At 39.0% G+C, this 26,581-nt stretch overlaps 2 protein-coding genes and 1 pseudogene across 3 annotated transcripts in view; 1 reads left to right on the top strand and 2 right to left on the bottom strand.

Moving 5' to 3' along the window:
- Window positions 1-26,581, top strand: part of LOC135702387 (homologous-pairing protein 2 homolog) — a 369,039-nt gene that overhangs the window by 89,700 nt on the left and 252,758 nt on the right. The window lies entirely within an intron of this gene.
- Window positions 1-26,581, bottom strand: part of wat (waterproof) — a 119,978-nt gene that overhangs the window by 88,175 nt on the left and 5,222 nt on the right. The window lies entirely within an intron of this gene.
- Window positions 14,114-14,879, bottom strand: LOC135702388 (histone deacetylase complex subunit SAP30 homolog; annotated as a pseudogene).

Genomic DNA, 26,581 nt, shown 5'->3' with positions numbered 1-26,581 from the left:
ATTTCATTTTCTGTTCTTTTGACGTAAAACTAAGTCTTTGTCGACAATACTAGGGTAGAAATCAAAAAAAATATGTGTGGTGAAATAGTGTTAGGTTTTGAACGCTTGTAACTTAGTCATTTATAGATGAAATTAAAATCCAAATACGCCAATCGATAGGATATTACTTAACGAATCTGCTGAAGCAAACACTTTCATAATTTACAATCAAAAAACTTTTGAAAAATGCGCAAATGATAATTTTACCACTGTTTTCATGAACTAAACGTTTGCCCCAAACCCAATCATCATAAACAAATACCACTTGGTTGCACATTATTCTGCTTGAAGCTGAAAAGATATAAAACAGCACTGCTTTCCGAACTCTGCTCATACCCGGTAAGGATCCAACATTGCCTTCAAGCTACAGACCAATCAGCCTCCTTTCAGCGCTGAGCAAATTGTTCGAGAAACTCATTCTCAATCGTTTGCTCAAGTTTGTCGAGGAAAATAACATTCTCCTTCCGGAACAGTTTGGGTTCAGAAAGGGGCACTCCACCAATCATCAGCTAGTACGGGTGATGAATAACATCCGAAGTAACAAAGCTGTATCCAAGTCCACAGCCATGGCCTTGTTAGACGTTGAAAAGGCGTTTGACAATGTTTGGCATGACGGACTTGTGTACAAGCTTTGTAACTTCAACTTCCCATTACATCTGGTTAAAATCACCCGTAACTACCTTCAGCAAAGGTCGTTTAAGGTATCGTTGAATGGTTGTCTTTCCGACACGTTTTCCATCCCAGCAGGAGTGCCGCAAGGCAGTCTACTGGGCCCGTTGCTTTACAGCATTTATACTTCCGACATTCCTCCCCTTGGAGACGGTTGCGTGTTCTTCCTGTTCGCAGATGATACCGCAATAGCCGTCAAAGGAAGGATGCCTCGCGAAATAACGAACAAACTTCAACGATGCCTTAACGCCTTTGCTGATTATGCCACCACGTGGAAAATTAAAATCAATCCCTCCAAAACACAAGCGATCATGTTCCTACATCGGCAATCGCCCAAACTGAAACCGGCTCCATCTTGTACTGTAATCATGGATGGCACAAGGGTTGAGTGGTCCGCCGAAGTAACCTATCTCGGGATGTTGATCGATGAAAAGCTCCTCTTCCGTTCGCATGTAGAGAAAACTGTAGTCAAGTGTTCTACCTTGGTTAGGTGTCTGTATCCGCTGATTTGCCGCAGATCCCGCCTCTCAAGGGTGAACAAACTGGCCGTCTACAAACAAATCATAGCACCTGCGATCCTCTACGCAGCTCCGGTGTGGGAATCATGTGCACAGACTCACAGGAACAAAATTCAGGTCGCTCAGAATAGAGTGCTGAGGATGGTTCTTGATCGTCCTTTCGACACTAGAATAACAAATTTACATGAAGAGGCAGGCATTGCCAAAATAGATTCCAAAATTAATGAAATTAAGACTAAATTTGCACAAAAATGTAATTTATCAGAACATGCTTTGATAAGCAATTTGTATATAGTAGGTTAGGTGTATATAGTAGTTGTAGGTTAGTTGTAGTTGTAAATAGTAGTTATAAGTAGACTCCTTTTTCCAATTCAAATCATACCAATCCCACCAAGGTGGTCATTCTCTAAAACAGGCCTGATAGGACTAGGAACTGTAATTAATAATTAAAATCTCACTGTACTAAAGTTGAAAAGACGCATCTGTGTCACTTGAAAAATTCATACATGTAAACCACACAAACACAAGAAATAAAGATCATTTAACTGTTAAAAAAAAAAAAAAACTGAACTCTGCTCATTACCGCTTCGGACGGCGTGGCACTAGGTCCTGCAGCAAGCAGTACCAAGTCAGCGGATAAAGGTGGATCACGGCGTGATCACCTGTCACATAATGAGGAATGAGAATTGGATATGCAAAATATCCCTCTCCCCCTCACCCCGTCTATAACGTCAACTCAAAAAACACATGGATTTGACGATCATTATTTTTCCGGGAAATAAATTTTATGCAAATTACAATTATAAGTAAAAACAAAAGCCAAAATTTTCAAAACAATTGCTTAAGAGGAGGCATGCATCCGATGATATTATGTTGGTAAATTACTAACAACTGACTGTAAAACATATCTGGTACCTCTATACATGCAATTAGATTAACATCCAAAGTCCATATTTTTATACATATTCTGTACAAAAGAAACGTTCTGAACCGCCCCATTCATAATAATAAAAATAATGGTCAAAAATGCATGACGAATATTAATTTTGCGTGGTTCTACGTCATACTGCGGTCGTGCCTAGGACCCAGCCTTTATTTTTTTATCTAGGATCACGAGGATTGTTATAAGTCACAAATTTCAGAAAAATTTCATGGTTTCAAATTCCAAAAATAAAAAATCAAAGCCTCACAATCCTGGAAATTTTCTAAAAAATCCAACATGCTTAACACTAGCGTGCACAGGAATCTTGTTAAGGAGGAGCATTTTTTTTCTATGGTATATTTAATCTAGGGATTGAGAGTACTCCAAAGTGCGTTGTGGATGCTGCTGTTCACCCACCACTGTTTCCCTAGTGTCCAATTCAGCTAATTTTATTTATTTTTTGCTCCGGTGGTGGTTCATCTTCTGCAATGCAAACTGTTGTCAGACAGCCAATGGAATTGGCAATTTAATCTCATCGACGCTGTCGATGATGATCGGTTCGTCAAATGGTTGCAATAGTTGGGCTTTAACCAAAATGTTACTTAGACGAATTCTTAGTAAGACAAGAATAGACCAAGGTTCAATGGCAAACTAATACCCACTTTTCAATTAGGGAATCCAAAAGCTTTGTACGGTTGCGAAAAAAAGTCCATCCTCAGAATTCCTTGAGGTTCACACTTAGATTTTTTCGCCGAGATGGGCACCACCGAGCAGCTCGGTATTTTATTTTGCTGGTTCTCAGTGAGAAACTTGCCGAGATCTCAGCTAACAAACATAATTTTTGCTGAATTTCCAGCAACATCAGAAATGCCGAGCTGCTCGGTGATGCCCATCTCGCCAAAAAAATCTAAGTGTGTTGGTTTCGACATTTTTAGAACTCTATGAGCTCTTTTAAAATTCTTCTCAGAAATCCTCTGGAGTTATTTTTAGAACTCTTCTTGACTTTTACTCAGAACACCTTGAAACTGAAATTCCCTTAGAGTTTCAGAAGAACTTCCTCAGTATTATCCAGAAATTATTCCCGGAATGAGCTGACACTTATCGGTACTCCCTTGAAATTTTCCTCAAAATCCCTTCGGAATTTCACTCAGAAATTAATTTTCTCGGTATTCTTTTCGGAATTATCTTGAAACTATCTGGAGGATTCACTAGAAATTATTCGCAGAATTTTCTTGGAATACTCCTCACACATTTTTTGGAACTGTCCTCAAAATTCAATATCCTTGACGTTCTTCTATGATATTTTTAGAATTCTTTTAAGAGCTCTTTTGAAATTCTTTTCAGAAGCTAACTGGAATTTTACTTAGAACTCTTCATGATTTTTTCTCAGAACACCTAGGAACTGAAATTCTTTTAGTTTCAGAAATTTTTCCCGGAATGAGCTAAAAATTATCCGCGGAATTCGCTTGAAATTTTGCTTAAAAACCCCATTGGAATTTCACCAAAATTTGATTTTCTCAGTATTCTTTTCAAAATTATCTTGGAACTATCTGTAGGAGGCACTAGAAATTAATCGCAGAATTTTCTTTGAATTCTCCCCAGAAATATTTTGGAACTGTCCTAGGAATTCAATATCCTTGAGGTTCTTTTCGGAATATTTCTGGACTTTTTTTTGTCAGAACACGTTGGAACTGAAATTCCCCTAAAGTTTCAGAAGAATTTCCTCTGTATTCTCCAGAAATTATTTCCAGAATAAGCTTGAAATTATCCTCAAAATTCCCTTAAAATTTTCCTCAACATCCCTTTGGAATTTCATTCAAAATTTGATTCTCTCGGTATTATGATCGAAATTATTTCGTACCTATCTGCAGGATTCACTAGAAATTATTCACAGAATTTCCATGAAATCAATCTCAGAATTTTTTTCTTTAAGAACTGTCCTCAGAATTCAATACCCCTGAGGTTTTTCTCGGAAGTCAAGTTTAAGTTGTCCGTACATTCACCAAAACGTTGTAGTTTTTCTACCAGAAATGTTCAATAAAGCTTGCCCCTCCATTCACCAGAACTGTGCCATTTTTACATCAGAAATTTTCAATTCAGCTTGCCCCTCCATGTAGCAGATTGTTGCAAATTTTACACCACAAATTTTCAATACAAACTTGTCCCCAGGTAATTCTACACCAGAAAATTTCAATTGACCAGAACGATGCAAATTTTCCACCGTTAATGTTCAATAAAAATTGCTTATCCAATCTTCTGATTGGTGGACATTTCCTTTTTTTTCATTTTCCATCAGACATTTTCAATATAGATTGCTTCTCCTATCATCAGAATGTTGCAGGTTTGCCACCAAATAAAGCTTGCCCCTATTTTCAGATTTTTCATCATAAATTTTCAGTAAAGCAGCTTCCCTCCAATCACCAGAATGGTGCAGATTTTCCACCAAAAAATATTATTGAAATTTGTTTCTATATTCAGCCGAAGGATGCAAATTTGAGACCAAAAATTTTCAGAAAAGCTTTCCCATCCGTTCACCAGAACGGTGCAGATTTTTCACCAGAAATTTTCAATATAGCTTAATTTTAAATAAAGCTTGTGTCTTCATTTACCAAACCAGTGCAAGTTTTCCGCCAGAAATTTTCTGTTCATTTCATTTATCGGAGATACAAATTTTGCACCAGAAATTTTCAATAAAGTATGCTCCTCCAAAAAGGTGCACCAAAAAAAAATTGTCAGTTAAGTTTGTTTCACCATGCACCTTTATGGTGCAAATTTCAGACTTTGCCTCTTCGTGCACCAGAATGGTACAAATTTTCCACCATAAATTTAAATGAAGCTTGCATTCATCAGAACGATGCAAATTATGCACCAGAAAAATGAATAAACCTTGCTTATACCTTCACCAGTTTTGCGAACTTTCCACCAGAAATTTTCAGTTAAATGTACACCTCTAAATTTTTAGCGTGATTCAATTTTTCCACCAGAGTTATTCATTTATGTTATAGGGGAATTTACGTTTTCTTGGCAACCTAAGCAGCGATCATCTTTCTATAGCCTTTTTCTCTAAAGAACGCACACATATGCAGTATTGGTTGGTTTACAATCTTTTGCTGCCAGCTACTCTAGCAATTTCAGTCGAAGGAATTGTCAAAAACTGTTTTGAAACGCTCTTACAAAGCTCCAATCTCCTCTAGTGAGAGCGACTATTGTAGGCAACAGTTTTTTATTCGGCAACCTTTCTATTTGAGCTGCGTGTTAAACAGCTGTGCTTTCATCGGTAACTCAAAATCGGCAGCATTTTGTAGTGCGTGTGTTTCATTTTAAGAAAACGCTGCTCTAAGTTTTAAAAATATAATCAAATTGAAGCTGAAAGCCTACAGCGAAGTGTTTTCATAAGCAAATCCAGTGCAATTAACGTTTCAATTTGGGTTGCCGAAAATAGTCTGTCATGCCGAAGCCGTCATTTCCCCTACATCATAATTTTGTAAGTGTGGTTATATCATAATTTAGTTAGTGAGGAAATAAAAATCTTGTTTATAAAAGGGGGGGGGGGGGCAATTACCCCACCTTTCCCCTACCTGTGCACGCCAGTGAAAGCAACTGTGATTAACAAAATGTTGTCAAAAGACTCTTTTGAACTTTTTGGACTCAACAAGTTTTTTAAAAATGTTGGTCAAAACTTCATTGGGTCTATAGAATTTCAAGCTCTCCAGAACAGTTGATGTGATGTCGATGATGTGCATATTGTAAAGAGACTATCTTGAGCTTCGTGGACTCAAGATTTTCAGTTCATTGTTCAAGAACCTGTCGAACTTCATGATCTCAGCTCCAGAATAGTTTGGAGAATATTAAATATCTTATTTATACCAATTTATGGTGTTCATGTTGTCATGTTACACTTCACGGACTCATAGCATTAACTGGCTAGACTTTACGCCACTGCGCTCCAAAGCATTTTTCAGTCATAAATCTGTCACTTTCCGATTCATCATGCCTCGAATGTGCTAATTGTGGGAATCCAGATTCAGTCTAACGCGTCAACCATTTATACCGCAATGTCTGATTCTGTGTCGTCAAGCAGTCTCCATTTAGCTGTCTATCTGTCCGTTTAAAGATTTTATGTGGAACCGGTCTCAATTTCGCCCCAAGCGAAGTTAATTGAGAAAACACCAAGCGGAAAGGTTTCAAAACCGCATATGTGAATTGAATGTTATACATTGTTCAGGCAAATTGGCAAGTACCCGAACTGTCAGGTTTAGTAGAATTTTGCGTTCAAGAAGCTACCATCATTGCTTATTCGGGGAGGTGTTAATGGGTGGCTTTTTGGTCGTACACTGAAAATGTATTTTCGTTATTTCTCTGAAAAACGTTTCGTAAAAATGAATATCGTACATACAACACATCTTGCATAAATGGTACGAAACATTCGTTTTCCCTGTCATCTGGCGCAATGTCAATATTACGCCTTATTCGTATAATATACAAATTTCATCTTCGTACAATCAAACCAACAACTGCGCTTATTGTCTCCTAAAGTTCTGATTGTGTGACCAATACATGCAAGCTACCATTATAAATCAAAATACTGGTCCCGGTGGTTCTATGTCAGAGGAAAACTAAATACATGCAAGCAGCAGAAAAAGCAAACGAAATGGAACTACCGCTTCATGAGTACTTCTTATTTGCCTTTAGTCTTTCCTTTTCTCGTAGCACAGATAGATTGATGGATAAGGCACAGATCAGAATATCACAAGGTTCATGATTCGAGTCCGGTGTGTAGCCAATTTTTATATTTTTGTCATGTTTATCCCTTACAATAATGAAGTTATTTTTACCCATCCTCACTAACACACTCCACATTTTTCGGTCTCCACAACCAACACTTGTGGCCTGCTGGTTGGGTGTAGCGATAGCGAATGTGGCAGTTCTAACGAAACTAGCTTCATACAATGGACAAATCTATTTCGTTGCAGAAAACAACGAATAAATTCGTAGAACAAACGAGCGATTTCGTTGTATAAACGAAATTTTATTTTCAGTGTAAATGATTTTGTCACCAAATCTCCAGATATCCGGGTCTCGACATGCGTGTTGTTTCGAGAGCTTTTGAATTCGGTCGTTTCTTTTTCAAAGGGCAGCCAGTTCGGTTGCAAGGCGGTAGCGCTATCGTGTGAAGTTTTCGTGGAAGGTTAACGACCTGATATATTAAGTTTCACAGCGGTGATTTCACCTGTGCGTTAATCGGAAGGTAGATTTATCACCGACCCTGGATGATATTCTCGTATTAATTAGTAGAAAGTATCCTTAGTGGCTATCCCCGAAAGGTTATCACTAACGTTGAAGGTTAGTTGTAAAAAGGGTCAGTTCAGCTACAGCATTCCCTCTCTCTATATGCGGTGGGTGGTACCGTCCACCAACCGTTATTTCTCGACTGTCATCCAACTAATCGAGCTGATTTTGTGTAGATAACTAATTTATGGTTGACACTAATTGCATACACAAAATCAACGTAATTGGTTGAAGGACAACCGAGAAATAGCGGTAGGGAATGCTGTAGTTTTTTTTTTAAGAAAGATTAGACCAGTTAACAGGCAATAAACGAATAATCCGCTGAGCAGAGCAGTCGCTATGACATCACTTTCCTCAGCTTAATAACATGACATAAGGCACACATAAAACCGTTACCGAGAGAGTCGTTGGCTTAAGTGTTAAAAAGTGATAACACAATTTGTTCATCCTATGTCAGTGCGGTGTTGTTAGCTGATCCAGTTTGGCTCATGCTTACAAAACCGTTTGGAGTCGAGTTGCAAAGCGACCGGCCGGGACGACCTTGCATAGAAAGCTACCTGGCCCATCCATTCATTAACGGTGGCTATCAGTCATACTCACATTTCGCCATACCATACCATGCAGCCTTTTGCAGTCGGTGGGATAGGTAGCGGCGTCGTTCCGAGGTTTCTCGTAAATTGGCACTGAAAAGTAGCCTCTAATAGCCCCATGAAATTATCGTACCTCTGCCGGCTCTCGACCGTCGTTGGTCGTGTGTGCGGACCATTACGAAACCGAAAACTTCCTCTTCACCTTAACCTACAAACCGTGGCATGTGTGGGTTTGGTTTACATCTGCGAAGCAGTTTGGCGAGCGTGCATGCAAACGAAAGAGGCTTATATTTTCGACACTGACCCTGAACCATCGACGTTGGTGTCGTCGTCGTTAGCAGTTCACACGATAATAATGTATTTTTTTAATATTTCACCGTGAAGGTCTCCCGATGTTGGTTTGATTTTCATGGATCGTATCAACCGAATCGGAGATTCAGAATCCCGGAAAGAGCCTCACCAAGTGGTAGGTGCTGAGATATCATAACAATTCAAGAACGGGTAAATATTGGTCCATAATCGACCGTTTCGGCTTTTACCGAGTGCAGCCAAAAATATTTACAACCGTCTCCGCCTGCGGGGGGAGGAGCGTAGGTAGAAAGGAATTGCTCCAAATTTACAGCAGCAGATCAAGGCTCACAAGTACCTCTACCACCCTCCCTCTCAAGCGCTTGGGTAGCGGTAGCCCAGGAAGAGGCGAAGTGTTTATAGTTGAAATGTGAATGCAAAACAAAGTGGAACCAAAACAAACAGTTTTGCTTTAATTTGTTTGCTAAACACGTGGCCGACAACGACGCGACGGTGGGATTTTGACGACGGGGACCGGCGTAATTTGACGAATGGGGATTTCTTGGTTTGGTCTCGGTTCTTTTTCACTTTTGTCACAATTAAATGACCAGTCGAGCATGAGCTCAGATGCACCATGGTTTGGGATTTTTTTTTTTAAATGACGTACTTTGGCGGTGGCATGACAATGACAGTAACTAGTCGAGCTATGTAGGATGATGAATCAAAATGCGTTCAACTGGAACCAGCTGATACAACACGTTGCGTAGTGTGGTGAATCAGTATGAGAGTACCACCATCCAATCCCTGAGATTGGATGGTTCTCGTTAAAATTTTACATCGTTGAGACTTTCTTTGCTCGTTCGAAAAAATAGTCTTCCAACATTCATTGACTTAGTTATATTAAAAACTTTGCTATTTACTCGTCCTTCAAATTGATCTGTGATTTATCAATTTCAATGACGAGTAAGTAGCAAAGTTTTAATATAACTTAGTAAATGATTGTTGGAAGACTTGTTTGACAGATCTTGCTTGACCATAGTGACCTGTTCTGAGTCTTTGGTTTGAAGCAAGTTTTTATTCAATGATTCAAAAGTAACTGGGAAAACCGGGAAAAACCCGGGAGCTCGACGGGAGAACCGGGAAAATGCATTTTGATGTAAATGGAGGTGAAAATCCTTCTGAAATCTGCAATCTCTTTGCAAATTTTTTTCAGGAAGTATCCACCAATTTTCTGAAAAAGATCGCGACCGTGACTCCTTTGCATTCATTCCTGAAGTCTCTATTAACATATCTGTCAATCAAATATGTCAACATGAGGTTTTGAATTCACTAAACAATTTGGATGCATCAAAAGGACCAGGACCTGACGGAATCGCACGTGTATTCTTGAAGAATCTTTCAGAACAACTCACCCTTCCTTTAGAACGCCTTTTCAATATGTTTCTGAAAAATTGGGAATTCCTTGAAATTTGGAAATCGTATCATTTGGTGCCTAATTTTAAATCAGGCAAGAAATCTGACATCGGTAATTATCGTGAAATGGTCATTATCTCTTGCATCCCAAAACTCTTTGAATCAATTATAAGGGATAAAAAATTTCAGCATGTATAAAATCAAATTACAAACAAACAGCACGGCTTTTTTAAAGGTCGCTCAGCTACCTCTAATCGTCTTGTATTTGTAACCTTCATTCTTAACGCAATGGACAATGAGAAGCACGTGGAAACTCTTTATACTGACTTCAGTAAAGCATTCGACCGAATTGACATACACTCCCGATCATAAGTTTAAGGACACCCCCAAAAAAACATGACACATTTGTATCTCTGTCATGTTACGTCCAATTTTATTTCTCTTTAGATCATTTGAAATGTATTGAATGGAACTTTCCTCGTAGGCAAATTGGTCAATATAATTTTAAAATTTTGTGTGCTAAAAGTTCATCCAAAGTTACAATATTTTTCAAAATTTACTGAAGAATCGTGACTGATTTTCTCAGAATTGGGTTGGCCAAATTTTGAAATAAAAGTAGTAGTAGAACACTTATGCTATACCATTCATACCATTCAAATAACCTTTCGAGATCGAAATGAACGTAAAATGAGAGCTCATTGAACAAAACATATTTGCATGGTTTTTTTTGGGGGTGTCCTTAAACTTATGATCGGTAGTGTACCATTATTACTCTTCAAATTGCAAAAAATAGGAATGGAATCTAGACTTCTGAATTGGCTCCAATCATACTTAACGCAACGCAAACAAATAGTATGTTTTCAGAATTAACTTTCAGAACCTATTTCGGTCACCTCTGGGGTGCCCCAGGGTTCTCATTTAGGCCCAATTCTTTTTATTTTGTACGTAAACGACATTTCCTACATATGTACTTGAAAAATAAAAAAGTTCTTATCTATGCAGACGACATGGAGCTCTTCATGGAAATAAGTAATTCTAGCGATACAGAAAAATTCCAGAATGAAATCAACTTATTTAACACTTGGTGTAGTAAAAGTCGAATCAAACTCAATGTAAAAAAATGCAACGCAATTGTATTTAGCAGAAATATAGAAACACCTCTTATTGAAATATTTTTAAGCAACCAAAAAGTAGAAAAATGTAAAATTGTAAGGGACCTAACTGTAATCCTAGAACATTATAATACAATCATAACGAAAACAAATAGTATGTTCCCAACAAACAATTCACAGTCACAAATAAGCATACACATTGAATAAATGCTGTATAACAGTGTACAATGCTGAATAAAACAAGATGTCGAATTATGTGCTGAAAAAAGCTCATTGAAATTGATAGATGCGCCTTTATTCCGTCGTTTGCTCTGATATGATTAATTTACTTATTAATAGCTTTATAAAAGTTGACTGTCTTCCTGATTCAGAACCAGAAGTTTGATCTAATAACAAACCGAATAAGTGTAATTTTCACATACATTGTCGCTTTAATTCGACTGTTTTCAATTGCTTTGATAAAATGCTTTATTAGACGTCTTATAAGTGTTTTCTAGCTCCATTATTAGATTTCATTGCATTGCTTTACAATACTGCTGTATAAAGGTTAATACAGTCAGCAAAATAGCTCTTATACCACCATGCGTCCATTTTTTAGTTGAATGCTTTGTAAATGCTTTATAAACGACGTATTAGATGTATTCAAAATTCTATGTACTTCGGTAGTACTGTACCAGGGAAGCAACTTCAAAATCAATTTCAGAACTTTGTTCTGAATCCTTTGAAGTGCTTTTTTCCTGGTAGTGCAACAAATAGACCATATTGGTACAGCGTAAAGCATGGCCGGTCAAAAAACTTGTTTAAATATTAGAAGTTTATTTGTCAGGCAAAGTTTGGATTTCCTGTTTATAAGAGGATACAAACATTTTATATATTTGTTACATTTGGCTTGAATGCCCTCAATGTGATCTTTAAAAGTTAATTTTTGGTCAAGTACTAATCCAAGATATTTCACTTGGTTTACCATAACTCGAAGACTTCTTCCTTTAGCGGGAATGTCTGTGTCATCAGCGAACAAAGATTTGTGGCAACCCTGAGGCAAATCAGGGAGGTCCGAAGTGAAAATGTTATACAATATAGGTCCAAGAATGCTACCCTGAGGAACTCCTGCTATAACAGGTAGTCGATTAGATTTGGAATATGGATAATTTACCTGCAGAGTTCTGTCAGTTAAATAATTTTGAACTAATTTCATAATATAAAGTGGAAAATTAAACTTTTTCAATTGCTTTTTCTATGTCTAGAAGAGCAACTCCAGTCGAGTGGCCTTCAGATTTGTTTGAACGAACTAAATTGGTAACTCTTAAGAGTTGATGAGTAGTTGAATGCCCATGGCGAAATCCAAACTGATCATCTGCAAAAATGGAGTTCGTATTGATGTGAAGCATCATTCTATTCCAAATTATCTTTTCAAAAAGTTTACTTATTGAAGAAAACAAACTTATTGGACGGTAGCTAGAAGCTTCAGCTGGATTTTTATCCGGCTTCAAAATTGGAACAACTTTTGCATTTTTTCCATTTATCAGAAAAGTATGCCAAATGGAAACTGTTAAATGATTTTACCAAGAAAGACAAGGTACTCTCTGGGAGTTTTTTGGTGAGGATATAGAAAATTCCATCATCACCTGGAGCTTTCATATTATGAAACTTTTTAGTTATACACCTTACTTCGTCCAAATCAGTCCCCCAGGAATCATCACAAATATTTTCCCGAGTGAAAATATTCAGATAATCCCGAGCAACCTGATTCTCAAAGGATTCGATAATACCAATAAATGCTACACAACCGTGAACAACTTATTTTTCATTACGCCGATGGGAAGTCAGTTGAGGTACGCATGTCACCTGCTGAGGGCACCGCTCAATACGTGAGAGTGGACGACCTCCCAACAGAAGTCTCGAATAGTGATCCAGCAGTGGTGTGTTAGGAAAATACGGTGATGTAAAGCGTGTAGTTCGGGAGAAATTCCCAGCTGCCTTGGTCCTGGATATACACACAGATGTGCGGGGTCTATATACTAGGCGGGGTGAAAAGAAACCTCCTTGACCGCCAGAATGCGTTGCTACTGCATAAAAGGTTATGGTGCCTTGTAGTCCGTTCATATTTAGGCAGACATGCCAAATTTCAGTGCGATACTGTCTTTATTGTTGTTTTGATAGCTGATTGTTGTTGACGTGTTTGGCATCATGTTGAGTATGGATAAAAACTATTTTCGTTCTCTCATAAAACATTATTTTTTTGAGAGGCAAAACGGCGAAGGAAACAAAAGAAAAGCTAGATAAATATTATGGGGTTAATGCTCCGTCAGATTACACCGCCAAAAATTGGTTTCGAGAGTTTCGTGGTGGCCGCAACTCCACTACCGATCAAGTCCGCAGCGGCAGGCCCTCCGATGCGGTTACAGAGGATAATGTCAACAAATACCTAAAATGGTGTTGGCTGACCGGAAAGTGAAGGTGTGCGAGCTAGCAGATACCGAAAAGATTAGTACTGAGCGCACATGCCGTATTTTGGGCGAGATTCTGCATATGAAAAAGTTATCCTGTCGCTGGGTGCCGCGCAAGCTCCCTCCTGACCAAAAACACGAACGCGAGAGCACTTCGAAAGAGTGTTTGGACTTGCTGATGCGGAATCGGACGGACTTTTGGTGTCGATTGGTAACTGTTGATGAAACACCCCAGAAAACAGAATGAGTGCCCAGCAATGGACTGAAGCCAGGACGAGTGCTCCGAAGCGGTCGACGGAGACTCGATGGGTCGGAAAGGTTATGGCGTCTTCGTGGACTACCTCGAAAAAGGAAAAACCATCAACAGCCAGTATAACTGTGCATTATTGGAGCGATTGAAGGCCGAAATCGCTGCAAAATGGTCTCACATGAACCGAAAAAAAAAAAAAAATTGGTTTTGAAAGACAATGCTCCGGCGCACAAGAGCATCGCAACCACGACTAAAATCAATTATTTACGGCTCCAATTGCTTCCGCATATACCGTATTCGCCCGATTTGGCTCCCTCGGACTATTATATCTTCCCAAATCTCAAAAGACGGCTCATCAATAAAAAAAAAATCAGTTCACTTGAGGATTTCGCCGCGGAGGAGTATTTTGCAGACGGTCCGGAAAATTACTTGCTGGAATAAGTGTATCGAGTTAAAGGGGACTATATTGAATAAAATAAAAAAGAAACTTAAAAAATAAATTATTCTCAAGGATGATACTTTTCACTCCACATAGTATGTAGGTACCTATGTAAATATTTTTTTGCACATTCCGACATCGTTATTAATACGAACTATACTTAACTCCGGTGGTGACCAGAGGGATAAGGCTAGAGCTTACTTTCATGTGGCTTCATTACTGGCGTTATTCTTCTGATCTAGCTTATTGGAGTTGGACTTAACCATGTAGATGAAATAGGTGTTCCTTTTCCTTGATCGGAATGGTTTTGAAGTGTTTCATGATTGTCTCCGACAGTTGTGCTTTGTTGATACCGGGGCGCGTGGATACCTTGTAGAATCGTTTGTACCTACGGAGGGTATTGACCTGCAGTTTGTACAGATCTACTTCCGGTAGATCTGTATCCGTCTCGTTGCTGTCGTCTTCGGAATCGCGACGGCAGCGTTTCGTGCGGGCACACTGGATACGGCCCTTGTGAAAGTCACAGATATAGCCGCCTCTGTGTCACGGTCTTCTGAATGCGTTTGCTGTAGGAGGCATTCCCGGTCTGGTTTCGACAGCGTTCGCCATCGTCTAGCAGGCAACAGACCTGATCCGCCGGACCACGGGAGTCTTCCTCACCGGTACTGAAGCCGTTGTTATTCATCACGGATTCAAACTTGGCCCAGGCGAAGAAACGGGTTGCACAAATTTTGTAACTAATTATTAGCACTTTTTCACGAAAATGTTTCCGAATCGAAAATAAACCATAGGGTTCCGAAACGCCACTTCCTTTTGGCTTGAAATGTAATTTGTAACACACACCGAGAATACTAGTTTACTAGCTTTCAAGATTGACTAGGTAATCGTAAAATCATAAAAAATTTCAACTTTAAAATTGGAATCACCGTGAAACACTTGCAATAATGGCTACCACAAAATACGAAAACAGACAGATTGGTGAGCATCAGAATACTAGATTCCCAACTCGCTGGATTTCCTCTATCGAAAGTTGGAACAGAAGTATTCTTTCAAGGGAACAAAAATGTGTGATTCCTATGTCAGACGGAGTGGCATAGGATGAGATCCTGTCGCAAGCGGAAAAAGAAAACGAACAACGGAATGAGGAAGAAACCAGTGCGTACGCTGGTGTAGTGACTGGAGGTGCATCACCAAACGAGGAAGCGGTTGAAATCCTTGTAGAAGAAGTGGTGGTGATGGATGTGACGTTCCCGGACGCCGAAAAGAACAGTGGAGAAGAATCAAGCGCTGCTGAGAAACAGTAGCCACCTCTTTTCAAGTACAAAATTTAGGCGTATTACTACTACAAATTCGGGATAATGGAGTATACCGAGAAGGAGCGCATAAAGGACGAAGTGGGCGCTGCTGACGGAAAAACAATTGAAAGAAATAAGGGAGTTGAGGGCACAAACTAATTGAAAAAAGCTATTACTTTAGGGTAGCTTTTGGAACATCATGGAACATCAGAGAACCTCGGGGCATTTCAATAAACTTCAATAAATTGCAGAAAATTTACAGAAGTTTCAAGAAACTCAGATCTCTGAAATCTTCAGGGAAGTCCAATTCGGAGAAGTTGAATTCTTTTTAAGCAGTTCAAAGGGACGTTCAAAGAATTTCGATCAGAGAACTTTAGATCAGCTCCAGGGGCTAAGAAGCAGAGGGGTGAAAGTCAATTCTCTTCATCGATTTCCTCTTTGGATGATCATGGATTCACTAACCTATTTCGCACTATTTCTGCTATGCTCTTTTATCATCTAGAACAACAAACAAATGAATCACTTGCACCCCTGCTTTCAAGTTGGGTTACAAGCTCACAACTCTGGAGAGCATTTTGTGTGGTCGTTGGGGGCATGTGGTTCTGAATATGGTGATGAGTGTGACAAATGTTACGCAATTGCATCCTCCCTATTCGCACTGGTTTCTTGTAGGAAATCAACAGTTGAAGCATTGTTATCGATGCGAAGAAATATTTTTGATCGATTGGTGATAAAATTTATAAAATTGGTCCAGGGAAAGCTGAGTTATTAACGTTCAAAATCTTTCATAATTTCGTTACTTGTTCTATTGTCGGTTTTCACAAAGTGTACTTCCATATAGAAATCACAGACGTAGTCGTGCGTCAAAAAACTTGTTAATATAGGAATCTTCTAAAGAGATATTAAAGGAATTCCCATGAGCTTCAATGAATTATCGAAAACTTCAGAAAAAATACGGGAGTTTCATGGTGGATCAAAAATCTTCAAGCATTTCAATTAACTTCAGGCAAATTGCAGGAACTTTTTGAATGTTGTTAGAAATTCAGGGTAGTGTAGAGAACATTATTGAAGTTCAGAGATCTTAAGGGCCGTTTCAATTACTCGCACCGAAAACTTCAGACAAGTCTATGCTTTCGGGGAAGTTTAACGATTTTTAAGATCTCACTTCTTAAATAGTGAGTGTCGAGGATGGTAGTGGTGGTGTTGTGCATTAGATGTTTGGCCTGGCGCAATTACTCAAGCGTAATGCATGTGTGTGACTAGCTAATGACGGCGGCTGTCAGTCAGGCGCACTCACTACTATTCTTCAACACAACAACTCTAGTACTGGTTGATGGTGGAACACGTGTGACTTGCACCGAGATTAAGGAAAATAAACCGCTGAATATAAAAATATGTTATTAACTAGGACACTATTCGGTTCAACACAACTTCGACAGTCAATGCCATCAGTTTTCCTGAAACAAGAATCATAATTTTAACGGTTCAATTCCTTCTCAGCGGCGCCGGTGGTGTAGTGGTAAGCGTGATTACCTCTCACCCCAGCAGGCCTGGGTTCAATCCCAGTCGGCGCCGCTGGGATGTTCTGAGGCATATAACATCTCTGATCACGCCTTCCTTCGGAAGGGAAGTAAAGCCGTTGGTCCCCGGTTCATGAGTTGATGATGGGTCGATAGGTAGGTTGGAGGTGTTGGAGCTGCCTCCCTGGCGTCGCTAGCATTGGTGCTCAGCATGTTAAACAAGATCGGCGGAAAACAAAACAAGGAAAAAAAAATTCCTTCTCCCCGGATGCCGCTGGCCGTCACGGTCAATCACGGAAAAGTTTGCGGAAGTTATGATGCCAAAGGACCTTAACATTTCAACGTCATAAAAAAAATATAAAGTTGGCACTAATTTATTTTACCAACAAGAAAACCCGAACTGCAAATCGACCATAATTGACAATGAGATTAAAAAGTTATTTATAGCGTGACAAACTAAAGCAGGACTTGTCCACACTATGCTTTTTTTAACAGTGTGTGTTATTTATTGCAAGGCACGTCACTCAAAATTTGTGAACAACAAGAACTTTTCTTTGTTCGTTTGAGTTGCTAACATTTGTAACTCGAGTATTTACGAACGGCAAACTTGTTGCTAGCGATTTTAGAATCGATGGTTGTAATTATTTATTCCGTAAAGATTAGCAATAAGGCACTTGATTGCTAGGCCTCGTTGGGGAACAGAAGGGGAAGTGCAAATAAATCGATAAATCAAAATGTGGTTCATTTTTCTGCTCAACAAGCGATGCGTTGTGGTAGCGTTCCACACGGGCTTCTATGCGCACTCACACTATAATATTTAGCATGCTGCATATCTTACCTGCAGCCTTCTACCACTAGGGGCGCTAGTGTTCGACAGTTCCACTTCTGTTCTGTGGTTATATTGTCCATTATCCATTTTATAATCGACATATTTTTTTACTGATGTTAAGCACCGTTTTATTTAGATGTGTAGCATTGATGTCTACGTCCTGCAAATATTTTTTTTTTTTTTTTCAGAGCGGCTTATAGGGTTAAGATTCAATTTCAATCTTAATAATTACAACTCGCACTTTAACTCTCGTTTTCGAACGGAGCTTTCATTATACCCGGACTACAGGACTACACCGATTTCACAAATATGCAAATCTCAATGGGTAAAATGGCTGTAGTTCAAGTAATTTTCTTCTAAAGTGTGCACAAGTACCAGCTCGTATTGATAGTAGGATTTGAAATTTCATTCGTTTTCGATTTCAAGCAGCCATGGACGTGAAAATGTCATAAATCTATATAAATTCGTGTGTTATCTTTTATGAAACTCAAATCTCTTCGACATAATGAATCATGGAAAATCCGTGGAAAATCCGTTCAATATCAGAGCTTAAAGGGTTATACGGTCAAAATTTGGTCAATATCAACTTGACGTATTTCTTTCAATTTTGCATTTAAAAAACCTGAACACCCCTCATTTTGAAGGTGTGTGTGTGTAGAATGTTGCTCCTATTTTGATTTTGGAATTCACTCTTCAGTTGTCAAAATGCCGTCCAAGCAAGAAGAGCAATGTATCAAAATTTTGCTCGCGCATCGCGAAAATCCGAGCTACTCGCACGCAAAGTTGGCAAAATCGCTAAAAGTTGCCAAATCAACCGTTACAAATGTAATTAAAGTGTTTGGGGAACGTTTGTCGACAGCCAGGAAGTCTGGATCGGGGGGAAATCGAAAACCGGAAGCCGCTGAGACGACAAAGAGAGTTGCCGGTAGTTTCAAGCGAAACCCTAACCTCTCTCTCCGAGATGCCGCAAATAAGCTGGGTGTATCGTCTACAACCGTGCATCGAGCCAAAAAACGAGCCGGACTATCGACTTACAAGAAGGTAGTGACTCCAAATCGCGATGATAAACAAAATACGACGGCCAAAGCGCGATCCCGGAGGCTGTACACGACGATGCTGACGAAGTTTGACTGCGTGGTAATGGACGACGAAACCTACGTCAAAGCCGACTACAAGCAGCTTCCGGGACAGGAGTTTTATACGGCAAAAGGAAGGGGAAAGGTAGCAGATGTTTTCAAGCACATGAAACTGTCAAAGTTCGCAAAGAAATATCTGGTTTGGCAAGCCATCTGTACCTGTGGCTTGAAAAGCAGCATTTTCATAGCTTCCGGGACTGTCAACCAAGAAATTTACGTGAAAGAGTGTTTGAATAAACGTCTGCTGCCTTTCCTGAAGAAACACGGTTGTTCCGTACTGTTTTGGCCGGATTTGGCATCTTGCCATTACGGTAAAAAGGCCATGGAGTGGTACGCCGCCAACAACGTGCAGGTGGTTCCCAAGGACAAGAACCCTCCCAACACGCCAGAGCTCCGCCCAATTGAGAAATACTGGGCTATTGTCAAGCGGAACCTAAAGAAGACCAAAAAAACTGCTAAGGTCGAGCAGCAGTTCAAGGCAAACTGGCTTTCTGCGGCGAAGAAGGTGGACAAGGTGGCTGTACAAAATCTGATGGCAGGGGTCAAGCGTAAGGCCTGGCAATTCGGATTTGGAAAAGCGGAAGCCTAACTGAATATTTTTCCTGAATTTTATACTAATTGAACTTGAAAAAGAAATTTAATTTGATTTTTTAAATAAACGATTTCACCGATTTACACGCGTTTTCCCTTGACCAAATTTTGACCGTATCACCCTTTAGACGCATCGCCATGACTCCAGTGTGTGGAGTGCTGGAACTAAAACGTACATGCTAGCTGTGGTTCATTTTCGTGACAAATGTGGCTGATAATTAAAGGCTAGGGGGAAAGGTTTGAATTAAAGTATGCTTAGTTCAATCGTTATAACCATTTTAAAAGGTGACAGTTACTCCGAATAACCCTGCAGTCTGCGAATTTTCGTTGCTTGTAAACTTTCTGTAATGCCAAGTTAATGCCGTGATCTATCATTTCAAGTCGAGCACATTTTTTTCAATGTGTTGAAAAAAGGGAAAAAGAAACTGTAGAATATCTTCACCGCTGAATGAGAAAACGGTCGTCCCAAAGAAATAGGAAATGAACGCCGTGACGTAAGGAGTTTCTATGGAATGGGCGGACATAAATTTAAGGCTAACGGAACCGGAGGATCAGAATGATTTCTCGTTGGTGTTCAGCATCGACTGTAAGTATTTTACGGTTGATTTCGGTTTCGACAACTCTTCGCCGTTGGAGTTTTGTGGTTTGCCGGAAGAAGAATTGAACAACATCGGGCGGGATCATTATTATTCTTCTTTGTCACGTTTAGCTCAATTCCATCATTACAAGCCGCCACAATCGCAAATTGAACTGTTATATGGTTTTTCCCAATTTAAACCAGCCTTGTTTCGTCCCGTCTTCCCCCATTACATGCATCTCAATGTCAAAAAGTAATCAACTTGTAATCTTTAATCTCATTTAGCTAGATATTAGCAAGCGATCTCATTTTGATTATTCGGCCAAGGCGTGCAAAAATAATCACTAAACTTTGGTCCTCTGTTCGAGTCGTAAAATCGAAAAGATAAAATAAAATCTTTACGAGCACACAGTAAGAGTGGCGGAGATGGAATAACAGCCACCAATATGTTTGTTTTCATTTGATGCATTTCATATCGGTAAAACAGAGCATGGAATATTTTGCGCGGTTTGCAATTTCACTCCCAACGTGTTCTGAGGAAGCTTTCAATAAAACTAATTAGCAAACTTCAATAGCTGGTCGAAGGTTCATTATAAAGGAATTTTAATTAATATAACAAGAGAATTGTATGCATATAATAAACTGAAGTACGAAGTTTCATTAGAATACCAACAATACTGTAGATTGAATTTCACAAAAATTCAGCAGAAGGTGAAAATTTAAAGGTTATTCCAAATACAAATTGGTTCTAGTGTGACAGAAATCTTACTTTTTTTTTTAATTATCACAATTGGAAAACAAAATAAAATTTTTGATTTTTGCTATTTTTGTGTAAAATTTTATTCTAGGATGGTCTAAAACAATCATAAGTGACAATTTTAAATCAGAAGCGCCAGCTCGTGTGACATCCGAATGAGCTGAAATTTTGAGAGAATTGTTTTCTCACCTAATGGCACAAATCTAGGGGTTGGCCCGTTGAAAAAAAAATGATAAAAGTTTTCTCCCATATAAATGTGGGCCGTCTACTAATCCATACTTTAAGAAAAATCTAAAATAAATGTTCAAGTTAATTATAATGATGAATATACGAAATTATATTGGCATGTAATGGTGAAAGAGTGCAACCTATAAGTATTTAGTGTTATATATAAGTGTTTAGTGTTTACTTGGATAATATTTGCATTATTTAATTATTCTTGTGAGAATGTGTTTAATGTATCTGCATAATTTTCTCAAGAATTCGCATGGAATATTCATAGGAGATCTCTTGGTATGCCATTTAGAATTAAGAAATGTATTCTCCCGAAATTCCTTGGATTACCCCAAACAATTCTTCTAAAAATAAGAAGATCCCTTGGTATTCCCTTGAATATTTCTACAATATGCTCAGAATTCTTTCTAAACCCTACCGGAAACTCATTGGAACTCCTTTAAAATTTTTATAAATTCTCTTAGGAATTCTCTTGTAGCTATAATACTTGCATACAATTTGTAAATAATGTGTTGGGGACTAAGGGACCTCCCTTAGCTCAGTCGGTAAAGGCGAGCTACAAAGCAAGACCATGCTGGAGGTGGCTGGGTTCAATTCCCGGTCCGGTCTAGGAATTTTTCGGGTTGGAAAATTTCTCGACTTCCCTAGGCATAGAAGTATGATTGGACTTGCCACACAATTATACCAATGCAAAAATGGTGCAGGCATCGAAAGCTCTCAATTAATAACTGTGGAAGTGCATCTAGGGCACTAACTTGAAAGCACGCAATAAGCTAATATGCGATATGCAATAAGCTTGAAATGCGAAGAAGAAGAAGAAGTTTTGGGCTATATTTCGTTGGAATTATTAATATTTCAGAATTGTCACTGAAATTCCTTTTGATTTGTTTTAGGGTTCCCTGGAATTATAATCATGATCTCCATAATACTTTCTTCAAAGCAACCTTGAAATTCACTTTTACTTCTCCTTACAATTTTCATGAGAATCTTCTCAAAATGACCTGAAATTTCTAGCTAAATTTCATTGGCATATTCTCTCCAGAGTTCCTTTAGAATTATCCCTAGCTTTCCTCAACATTTATTATCCCCGGTCCATAAGTTGATGGGTTGATAGGTAGGGTGCAGGCGTCGGTAGCATTGGTACTCAGTACGGAAAACAAGATCGACGGAAAACAAATGAAAAAAACAAAAATTGAAATGTAATCTTCGAACAAAATTTTAGTCTGAATATTCAAATGTTCGTATAATTTTACAATGTGTTGAGATCTTCAAACTAGAGGTGGGCAAACAGCTCATCTGGCTGAGCGGATTAGACCCGTCCAGCTCACAAATTCAAAATCGGAAAATAAATAAGTGGTTTTAGTGCCAATGGAGCTATATAAGCTTAAAACTACATAAAATCGTAGAAATAGTCTTAACCAATAAAACTGTAGCTTACAACATGGTTCTACTTTTCAGTCGAAAACGCCACTACACAGAAAAAAGTTCTGAATTTTAACCAGCGCGTAAATCTCCCCTCGTTTAATATTGAGCTACCGTTTAATATTGATTACAAGCTTGTATACAACGTGGCAGATTTATGAGATATTTTGCTTATATCTACATGAAATATCGTGTAAAATTACTCCAAATTTAAAGTTAATTTCGTGTGCGCTCTATATCGCAGTGATTAACATGAAATTTTCATATGGTGTAGCGCAACAACTGAACAACCATCGCGTAAACTAAAATGCGCATACATTAGTAAAAGTAAGTAGAAATACTCGGAGGGAGAGATAGGCGGAGAAAACAAAATACAATTTGGCAGCAGGGATTTCTTCCTAAATTATCTTGCAACCCTTGCTAGAAGCTAGCATTTCAAATGACTTTTAGTTTTGATTCGATTTACGTGCAAAATAATAATCGATTGCATCGCAATATTTTGCACATTTCTTTGTGCCATTCATTAACCAACGAAGATCAATTAATCAATAGAGTTGGGATATTGTTTTTGGTTCCAAAAACTAGTTGAATTTGAGAAGCACACAAAACATAAAGGTGATTGAATTTCTGTTCGATTGCAATACTCTCAAATTTATTCTAGTAAGAATAAGAAATCCTCGGAAAAAATCTAATTCGAATGTTCGATTGGCTCAGATTTTGACAGTTCATTTGGCTCAACACATTCTCTCCGCCCATCTCTTCCTCTGAGTATTTCTAAGTAAAAGCAAATAATGTATGCCAGAGACCTACACTGAGGCAAATAGACTTAAGAATTTCATAAGACTCGACTTATGAACGACAAATATGAATTTCATAAGCGCAACTTATGAAAGATTTTCGTCTAACATAACGTAGCTTTTATACGCCTTTAGCCTTTCTATTTTCCTAAGCGTAGAAAGACGAGTGGTCAACACACGATCTCCGTAATCTTAACGTCCATGGTTCGATTCCATTCTGCTCTTGTTTATTATTGTTTTGGCAACATTATTTTTCATTAGGCAAATCAATGAAATTCATACTGATTTCTTGTGGCTAAAATTCATAAGTGTTTCTTATGGAATTGTTACGTTCTTTTGTCTTCGTGTACACTTAGTTATATCACACGCGATGATATGATTGACATCATGTCACATGATCTTACGCCTTTTCTCATGATATGCAATCCAGTCTACATACAGATTTTATTGCTGATGTTAACTCTCGGCTTCAGCTCCAGATCATCAGCTCAATTCCGGATCTGGAGCTGAATCGTGAAGAATCGAGAGAGAAAAAGATCTGAAGAGCTGGAAGGATCCGATGGCAGGACGGATCCGAGAGCTGTCATTCTAAACAGCTCCCAGTTAATCTTCGGGTCGATGATTAGGATCCGGAGCTGAGCTATGAGCTGCATTTTGCTTTTCGGTTGTTTGCTTATGTGCGGAAATTCCGCTCCCCCAGAGAATGATGGGAGGAGAGTTGACAATAAAAAAGAGCTTAACGACGTGTGCGGGGTATCATCCAAACCATTTGTGGGATATTTAGTTTACCAATCCGGGATACAGTTCATTTATGGTATTTGTTTATTAGGGATATGCTGGAGTAATAACATCAGCAATAAGAGCCGGATACGTAAATAGATTGGATACTACCAGTAGAAATTTAACATCGTGTAACACATGTACATATGTCTCTCTCTCTCTCATATAGCCGCTTGGAAGTTTGCTTTTAACGTGTATGCTATCGAAGGCAATGCGTAAGTGGAGTAAAGAGTTGTTTTTTTTTTGGTTCCGCTATAAGTGATGCATTGAATGGTTCAGACTTGTGATATCAGTGAGCTGATGAGCTGCGGTTCCTCAAAAATTAACCGCGGGTCATCAGCTCACTATAGTGAATCGGGTCTTTAGTACAGCTCGGAAGCGGATCACCTAAAGGGTGATACGGTCAAAATTTGGTCAAGGGAAAACGCGTGTAAATCGGTGAAATCGTTTATTTAAAAAATCAAATTAAATTTCTTTTTCAAGTTCAATTAGTATAAAATTCAGGAAAAATATTCAGTTAGGCTTCCGCTTTTCCAAATCCGAATTGCCAGGCCTTACGCTTGACCCCTGCCATCAGATTTTGTACAGCCACCTTGTCCACCTTCTTCGCCGCAGAAAGCCAGTTTGCCTTGAACTGCTGCTCGCCCTTAGCAGTTTTTTTGGTCTTCTTTAGGTTCCGCTTGACAATAGCCCAGTATTTCTCAATTGGGCGGAGCTCTGGCGTGTTGGGAGGGTTCTTGTCCTTGGGAACCACCTGCACGTTGTTGGCGGCGTACCACTCCATGGCCTTTTTACCGTAATGGCAAGATGCCAAATCCGGCCAAAACAGTACGGAACAACCGTGTTTCTTCAGGAAAGGCAGCAGACGTTTATTCAAACACTCTTTCACGTAAATTTCTTGGTTGACAGTCCCGGAAGCTATGAAAATGCTGCTTTTCAAGCCACAGGTACAGATGGCTTGCCAAACCAGATATTTCTTTGCGAACTTTGACAGTTTCATGTGCTTGAAAACATCTGCTACCTTTCCCCTTCCTTTTGCCGTATAAAACTCCTGTCCCGGAAGCTGCTTGTAGTCGGCTTTGACGTAGGTTTCGTCGTCCATTACCACGCAGTCAAACTTCGTCAGCATCGTCGTGTACAGCCTCCGGGATCGCGCTTTGGCCGTCGTATTTTGTTTATCATCGCGATTTGGAGTCACTACCTTCTTGTAAGTCGATAGTCCGGCTCGTTTTTTGGCTCGATGCACGGTTGTAGACGATACACCCAGCTTATTTGCGGCATCTCGGAGAGAGAGGTTAGGGTTTCGCTTGAAACTACCGGCAACTCTCTTTGTCGTCTCAGCGGCTTCCGGTTTTCGATTTTCCCCCGATCCAGACTTCCTGGCTGTCGACAAACGTTCCCCAAACACTTTAATTACATTTGTAACGGTTGATTTGGCAACTTTTAGCGATTTTGCCAACTTTGCGTGCGAGTAGCTCGGATTTTCGCGATGCGCGAGCAAAATTTTGATACGCTGCTCTTCTTGCTTGGGCGGCATTTTGACAACTGAAGAGTGAATTCCAAAATCAAAATAGGAGCAACATTCTACACACACACACCTTCAAAATGAGGGGTGTTCAGGTTTTTTAAATGCAAAATTGAAAGAAATACGTCATGTTGATATTGACCAAATTTTGACCGTATCACCCTTTATCTCTTCTTCAAACCCATCTTCGAAATTGTGATAATTTATTTTGTATTTTCAAAATAGTGGTTAAGGTGAGGGTTTTCTCCGGTTTTCTGCATTTTAAATAAAATGTAGCTGTTTGTATTTAGTAGTAGTTGTATTTAGTTATCTATATGAAAACGGGAGCAATACATAGGGCACCCTGAAATAACCGGAAATCAAATTTGTTAATTTTAGTTGCCCCCTGAAATTACTAGATCAACTCAAAGGGTATTGAAGTCTAAAGATAGTTTCAAAATAATTCCAAAGAAATTCTCATGATAATTATTAGCGTTCTCTTAAGGGTTAGCTCCAAGGTGAAGAATACCAATGAAATCAATTTTTTCGGTTATTATTGTGAAGGAATTCTGAGAAAAGACTCAAGGAATTTCCAAGGATAGTTTCAAGAAGCATTTCTAGAGAGTACTGAGGAGAATTCCAAGTGATTTTTTTTAAATTAATCGTGTGCTCTTAGATAAATTAGAACGCTTTATATTGTTGGGATTAAAGGATTGTCGGTCGTATTAGTTTGGGTTCGTAGAAAATGTGATAAAGTGGGTCCAGTGGCCTAATTGTAGCCGTGTTTGCTCACTGAGCAGAAATTAATGGGTTTAATCCCAAGCACCTTACACAATTGAGCCCGTAGGATTGCACAATGTTCTTGTCAGACTTTAAAAGATTGCATCACTTTCCAAAGTGATTCCAGATCTCATTTACCCTCCCTATAAACAAAACGTCCCTCCTGTGACAACGATGGAGATACAGAGGTGTATTCAGTCCCTAGTAACAACGGATTCCAAACTAACAATTCTTCCCTTCCTCCGATGACCGTAAAAACGTGGCCAGCGCTGTTATTGAACCTTCGAAACGTGTACATTAGAGTGATGCAAAATTTGAAATTTTCGCTCCACAATACTTAAACGATTCCAAATCGGATCCTGACTAACCTCTCAAAATTTGAA

The sequence above is a fragment of the Ochlerotatus camptorhynchus genome, unplaced genomic scaffold (genome assembly GCF_037179485.1).
Source record: "Ochlerotatus camptorhynchus isolate MF236.1 unplaced genomic scaffold, CSIRO-AGI_Acam_v1.1 ptg000192l, whole genome shotgun sequence".
In the NCBI taxonomy this organism is placed as follows: Eukaryota; Metazoa; Arthropoda; class Insecta; order Diptera; family Culicidae; genus Ochlerotatus; species Ochlerotatus camptorhynchus.
This window is presented reverse-complemented; position numbering and strand designations above follow the sequence as displayed.